The sequence below is a fragment of the Megascapheus bottae genome, chromosome 3 (assembly GCF_031878675.1).
Source record: "Megascapheus bottae isolate mThoBot1 chromosome 3, mThoBot2.hap1, whole genome shotgun sequence".
Lineage (NCBI taxonomy): Eukaryota > Metazoa > Chordata > Mammalia > Rodentia > Geomyidae > Megascapheus > Megascapheus bottae.
In genome coordinates, this window is record NC_143511.1 from 56,521,424 (window position 1) to 56,528,647 (window position 7,224).

General features: G+C 36.9%; 1 pseudogene; it reads left to right on the forward strand.

The window, feature by feature from the left end:
* The first annotated feature begins 529 nt into the window (after nucleotides 1–529).
* Nucleotides 530–6,240, forward strand: LOC150065519 (ras GTPase-activating protein-binding protein 1-like; annotated as a pseudogene).
* Nucleotides 6,241–7,224: the final 984 nt, after the last annotated feature.

The following is a 7,224-nucleotide window of genomic DNA, read 5'->3' on the forward strand; positions in this document are numbered from 1 at the left end:
ACTGAAATACGGTAGATTTGAGGAAGAACACAAATAGTGTAATTCCTTAGAAAGACAAAATCATAACCCAATAAAGTAAGCACCAGAAAATGGGTGTTTTCAAGAACTAAATTGGGGCCAAGAGAAAAAGAGTAGACGAATGACACGGCAAGAATTCAATATATACTACAAAATTAAGAAAAATAAGGAAAAAGATTAGTTTCCTGCTTATTTCAGTCTAGATTCTTTTACCTCATTCAAGAAGCTTATGTTTTTCCATAGTTTTCCTCATTTTTCAATAATTAGTATATATCTAGGATATTCCTAGCAGAGGATCACAATAGCTCAATAGTTGTACACATATGACCATATAAAATGATGCTAATCGAGATGAACTCCAAGATATTGTTTTTATGCACTGTTATTACTTTTTTCATTTTTTTCTTTGATATTTTCCCCTGTTGTCATTGTCTTTTGATTTTTTGATTGCGATGCCCTGAGTTTTGCATATACATTATCTGATTTGGGGAAGGGAAGGGGAAATAACAAAATGGTGAGACAAAGGACAAAGTATGAACCAATTCGATGACAATACTCATAGCATACTATGTTGAAAATGAACTTTACAATTGGGGGAGAGATGACTCATTTCAGTAAAAAGTGTGCTCATTACCTTACATATGAAATTGTAACCCATCTGTACATCATCTTTACAATAAAATAAAATATTTAAAAAAACAGAAAAAAGAATGTTGAAAGTGGTGACAGTAATAAAGGTACATTATAATAAAGAATTGCTTTCTTAACATGTCAACTCCTTTGTACAACTACTTAAAGATAATAAAAACAGGAAAAAAAAGAAAATGAATAGGCCAAGATTTTCCAAGTTCTAGGCTATAGACCTTAAAATTCAAGTACTACTTAGGCTAAGAATTCCAAGTGGTCTATTAAAATGAATAGAGTGAGAACAAAAAACAAACTTGAAAAAACATGGCTAATGTATCAAAATATATCTCATAAGTCTGGTTGTTAAAACATTTATGAAACTAAAGCGAAAAAAGTACATTTCAGCAAATACAAAGTTATCCGTTTTGCTGTTGATAGTTAATGTATTGGCATTTTGGATCTTGTCTGATTTCAAGTCATTCTAGAATTATGCTTCTAGATACAACAGAAACCTGAGATTCATATGAATGTTTACATAATTTCTTGGAATCTCATTGGCTAGAACATTTGTCTGTATGGAATTAGACCTCCGCTGGCCACAACATTTGTCTGCAATTTTAAACATGGAGTTTTAGACCATATTTTCTTTACAAACTATTTTCCAGACATTCTATATTAGAGATGATCTTCAAGCTTGTTTTGTCATACCCATTTTTGAAGGTTGCTTATAGCTTTATTTGGAAAGTATAATTTTTGTTTGAAAAAAACTTTTATTTCAATATTATTTGAGAAAATTTTGTTGGTTTTAGCAGAATGAAATTGACATGTAAGTCAGTGTATACCCATTGCCCTTCAACGCTTCCCTTCTCAAATCTAATATATTCACTTCATATTATGGTCTGCAATTTTGTAGTTCAAATTCATAGCCTTCTATTACTTTTAGGGGAATAAAGTTCTCAGAATGTATAATGTCTGTGATTTGGTTTGTGTCATTGTTATTATAGTGATAGAGTGGGAACTGATGTAAAGATCAGAGCACTTAGAAAGTAATTTTGTATGTGCTCTGTCATTGAAATAGGATCATGTGGAAATAGCCTGAAACACTAAACTAGTGTTCAACACAGCTAATATTCTCTTCTCTGTATCTTCCTGGATGTAGCAAGGAATTTGCGGTATGTGATGACTCTAAAGGTACTTGGGAACCATGAAAAACTTAAACAGGGATTTTTTTAACACACGTAAAGAGAAAATATTTCCAACTCTGCACCATGAAAAAAGAGTAATTTTTTTATAAATAATATATGGCTCAATCTGAGAACTAGACAGAATCTAAATGGAACTTTCTAAATTTTAATTTTAGAAACCAAAGTGTGTCACTGGTGAAATCAGATTTAGGGCACAGGAGAGAAAGTTTAAACTCTTAATTCATTTTTAGTTGTTTGTCAAGTAGTAGGACTTGTATTTGTAACTCAAAGGCTTCACAGATCCACCCCCATGGACCTTAGCTCTCTTCTCAAATGATATAAATTCCTTAAACATCCAAACATTTACTAGAAAAAGAAACCTTTTAAGCTGGGTACCACTGGCTTACACTGTAATCCTAACTACTGTTGAGGCTTAAATCTGAGGATGGCAGTTCGAAGTCAGGCTGGGTAAGGAAGACTGTGAGACACTTATTTACAGTTAATCATTGGACAATCCAGAAGTGAAACTGTGATATGGCGATAGCCTTCCAGAGAAGGAGCCCATGGACAGAGCTCAAGGCCAAAGTTCAAACCCTAGGAGCAGCTAAAATAAATATTAATTAATTAAAATAAAATTAACCCAGTAGAGAACTTTAGCATTTATCTATCAGAAATTAGAATCTAGATGGCCTGGGCATGGTTAAAGCTTGGTAAAACAGGATCATATGGCAATTTATTTACTTCTTATGCACTTATGCAACCATTAATTTTCTCTAGAAATGATACTATGGTGGGATTCCTTTGTTTCCTTTATCATGTTAGATATTATGATATGCATGGCCTCTCTAAATCTAGGACAATATATTCCAATCCAATATATGGGAGCTTTCCAATTATGCTCTTATTTTCATATGATATTTTTAGAAGAGAATTGTGAAAGGAAAGACAGCAAGAGAAGATAGCAAAGATTTAGAGTCACAATCATGAATCCATTGCTGTAAAGTCAACCCAATCTCATCTACGTTTTCTTAATTATGGATTCAGATATACTTCTGTCACTATGTACAACATTATGAGATGATCACATTATAAACATTTTTGTACTTTCAAAATAAATCTATTTCCTACAATAACTTTAAACAGTTCATCACAAACTTCAGAAGTATATAGAAAATATTTCCTGAGGGATTTCTGCATTCCCCTGACTGTCTTCTATTAGTGAGAAGACAAGAAAGTATGTGACAATTATGCTAACACACATGATTTTTAAATATATATAGAAAAAATTTAAACCACTGTGCTTTATGTCTGAGATACTCAGTTATGAAACTTTCATTCCTCTTTAGACTGTCCAGGTTCAGGTTAAGTTATTTAGGCCTATTTTCACAATGCGTACTGCTCTGGTTCACCTATGTCTAGTACTGGTGTTTCTTTGCCTTAGCATAGCAGTTAGGACAAAAAAATTAAAAACTTAACTATACTAAAAATAACCAGTAAGGCATATGTTAAAAGCATTGCATGTATCCAAAATAACAATCTCAACTGTCAGGACCTATAATCATCTCTCTGTTAAATATGTGAATTTGGTTTTACTTTTGATAGTTGATACATCCTATAGTTACAAACTAAGAGATACAAAGTATGACTTCAAAGCCTAAGATCTAATTTACAAATATAAGTGATGAGTTAATACCAAGACAAACATTAATATAGTAAGAGACATAATGAGGAAAATTGTATGTATATTTTTGCAAAGCAGAATTCTGTAGACCTAATATTTAATTATATTCATATCTACCAATGGCAAATTAAGAATTTTTTGAAGGAAAAGTGTAAACTATTTTTATTACATTTTTTCACTTTAAGACTCTCCCAGTGGATATTTTGCTGCTGTTCTTTTTATTTTTTTTGCTGTTGTTGTTTCAACACATAGATCTTATAAAATGTTGTCAAAGGAATGGAATTTTTGAAACCAAATCCTTCTAAAAAAAATCCCTGAATGCACAAATGTCAGTTGCAATTTTTATACAGTCCTTTGCATATCAAGATCAGAGATGGTATTCATGTGAGATATAGAAACACCATGGTAACATAGTGTTTTTTTCTTCTTTAGAGATCAGACTGATAACAGTTCTCATGGCTCAGGATAGAAAAATCTCATTTCACAGCCAGTACCAAAATCCTGCTGCTTCAGCAAAGCTTATAGAGATATGGGAGTGAACAGAGGATGTCCTTATCATGAAATGACTATGAAATTCATAATTTCAGGAGCCATCATGGAAAAGGTATTTCTCTTATTATGGTTCTTAAATGAAAAATGTTTCTGTGGTTCTGAGCCCCCTATAATTTCTAAGGTCCTGCTGTTGGCCTTCAATGTGTCTAGTGGCTCATTTTGGTTGCCACAGCATATGATAATTATTCGGTTAGCATGAAATATTTGTTAGCATGCAACTTCATAGAATAAAACTATGCTGAAAGTGATAGCTATGAGCTAAGTTACATAGATATTTTACTCACAAATTGTGAAAATAGAGTGACCACCTTTTATGTAAAAAGTAATTATAAGCTTGTTTCCTAAATGCATCAAGAATAGATCTATTTGCACAGTGTGAACTTGTGGAAATGATTGTAGCTGGACGCAGGTAGGTAACACTGTATTCCTAGCCAGTAAGGAGTTTGAGACCTTGAGGATAATGTCTTCAGCCACACTGAAAAGGTTCTCAGATTCCATCTCCAAGAAATCATTTTAAACCCTAGCTGGTTGTGGTGGTAGTAGTAGAAGGCCTACTGTGAATAACTAAACTGAGTGAAAGTATAAAGCCTTGAGATCATGCCATGGTAAAAAAAAAAATCTTGATTTTAATACTTTGTTCGTCAGTTATTTTTTAAAATGGGGTTATAATGAAACAGAATTGAAACTGACATCTAAATGGTTAAATATCAATTTTCTCAACTGGCTTGGAACTTACATGGGGCAGAACTTAAAGATTTGTGATATCGCAGAGACAAGAATGCAAGTACAATTATTATTAGCCATGGGTTTATAGATGCCTAGCCTGCAATAGCATGACCTCTTTTCGAATACAGCTAGCATACAAAGATACTTATTAAATATTAGAACTTACAAAGCATTCTGATTACTAGAGGTTTCCAAAATGTGTGTTCAACTGTTTCTTCATATTTAATCAGTCCCCTGCTAGTAGGGCGGGAATTTGTGAGAGAGTATTACACCCTGCTGAACCAGGCCCCGGACATGCCTGCATGGGTTCTATGGCAAGAACTCATCCTATGTCCACGGGGTGTGTGTGGGGGGGGGTGGTAATTAAAATGGCAAGCCAGCAGACGCCAGGGCAGAAATTCATAGGAAAGTGATGTCGCAACTGCCACACCAAGATTCGCCATGTGGACGCTCACGCCACTCTGAATCCGACGGGATAGTGGTCCAGGTGATGGAGTTTGCTGTCCATCAACAACTAGGCCCTGCAAAGATTCATGCAGACCTTCGTCCTGGCGCCTGAGGGCTCTGTTGCAAATACATTCTATGTTCACATAGAATACCAGGATGAGGTCTTCGATGGCTTCGTTACTGAGCCCCAGGAAGAATCTGAAGAAGAAGTTGAAGAACCTGAAGAAAGACAGCAGACACCAGAAATTGTACCTGACGATTCTGGAGCTTTCTACCAACCAGGCAGGCAATCAACAATGACTGGAAGGAACATACAGAGGAGCCTGTTGCTGAGCCCAAGCCAGAACCAGAGCAAGAACCAACCGGTGCCTGAAATCCCAGAGGAAAAGTCTGAGCCAATTGGGGCAGAAACCGCTTCTGAGGCTGCAAGGCAGAGCCCAGGAGGACCTGAGGACATTTTTCTTGGGCTTCTGTGACCAGTAAGAATCTCCCTCCCAGCGGGAGCTGTTTTTGTTACTGGCATTCCACCCCACGTCGTCAAAGTCCCAGCCTCACAGCCCCATCCAGAGTCTAAGCCTGAATCTCAAATCCCATCGCAGAGACCTCAGAGGAACCAGAGAATTCGAGAACAACGAATAAACATCCCTCCCCACAGGGCTGACATGGAGCCCCGAAGAATTGTGCGACATCCCCAACAGTCACCAACTCTTCATTGGCAATCTACCTCACTAGGTGGACCAGTCAGAGCTGAAGGATTTCTTTCAAAACTACGGCCACGTGGTGGAGCTGCGCATTAACAGTGGTGGAAAGCCTGCCCACCTTGGGTTTTTGTGGTGTTCCATGTCTCTGAGCCTGTGCATAAGGTCCTCAGCAACCCGGCCCATCATGTTCCCAGGCAAAGTCCCTCAAGGTGGGCTGGGGGGCGGCGTGAAAGGTCAGCCCTGCGGAGGCCTGGTGCCCAAGCCAGGGCTCGGAGTGGGCAAGGGCATTGCTCCCAGAGAGTAAAGGCTCCTACCCGGGCTCCACAGCACAGTGACCCCTTCCCTTGCCCTCCCCTCCCCTCCCATTCCATCTCCTCCCCTCCCTTTCCCTTCCCCTCCCCTCCCTTTCCCTTCCCCTCCCATCTCTTCCCCTCCCTTCCCCTCCCTCACCTTCCCTCCCCTTCCCTCCCTTCCTTCTCCTTCCCTTCCCTTCCCATTTTGCCAAATGAGATTCTAGGAGTGAGGGATTTTTTATGATGAAGAATAGGAAGAAGTGGAAGAAGAAAAACAGACTGGTTTTCCTTGCTTAATTTGCATATGCGGACGGGATATTTTCTTTTTTAAACAGCCATTTTTCCAAAGGAATGTGTCTTGCTTATTATTGACATTTGATGTTTCATTCACTGAAATATTTCTTATTTTCTACCTATTTCCAAAGCCTGTGGCAAATGCAGGATTTGATAAACATTTTGGAGGCAGGGAAAAAAAATCCAAATTGTTCCTTGAGTCCTGACTACTTTCTGATGTGGAAAAATTGCCATTTGGAAAATTTGACAAGTTTGATTCTCACTGATATGGTTGAATAAAAGGTGTTAACAGAACTCTTTTCTTTGGATATTTGAACATCAAACTATTCTAAAACCTACTGTTTTGCCCATTGAAATGTAAAAGTTGAGATAAGTTTTCAATGTCTAGAATGCAACTGAGTTTTTTCTTGAACTAGATTTTTCAGGTAGAGTTTTTCATGTTTAGTTTGTATTCGAAAAAAAATGAAAAAAGACAAAAAAAGGAAAAAAATAAAAGAGAAAACAAACAAAATTCCCCAAATTTGAAAAACCAGAGCAAAAACTGTGCCTTCTATTTCTCTTCAATTTCAACTTGGCGATTGTTTTCCAGAAAAAGAATAACAAATTCTAGATTTGCTTTTATCAGATTCTGAGGTTGTGGAGAATGGCAGAAACACACTCCTTTGTATGTCTTCTCTTACTTAAACCTTTGTCATGCCTTA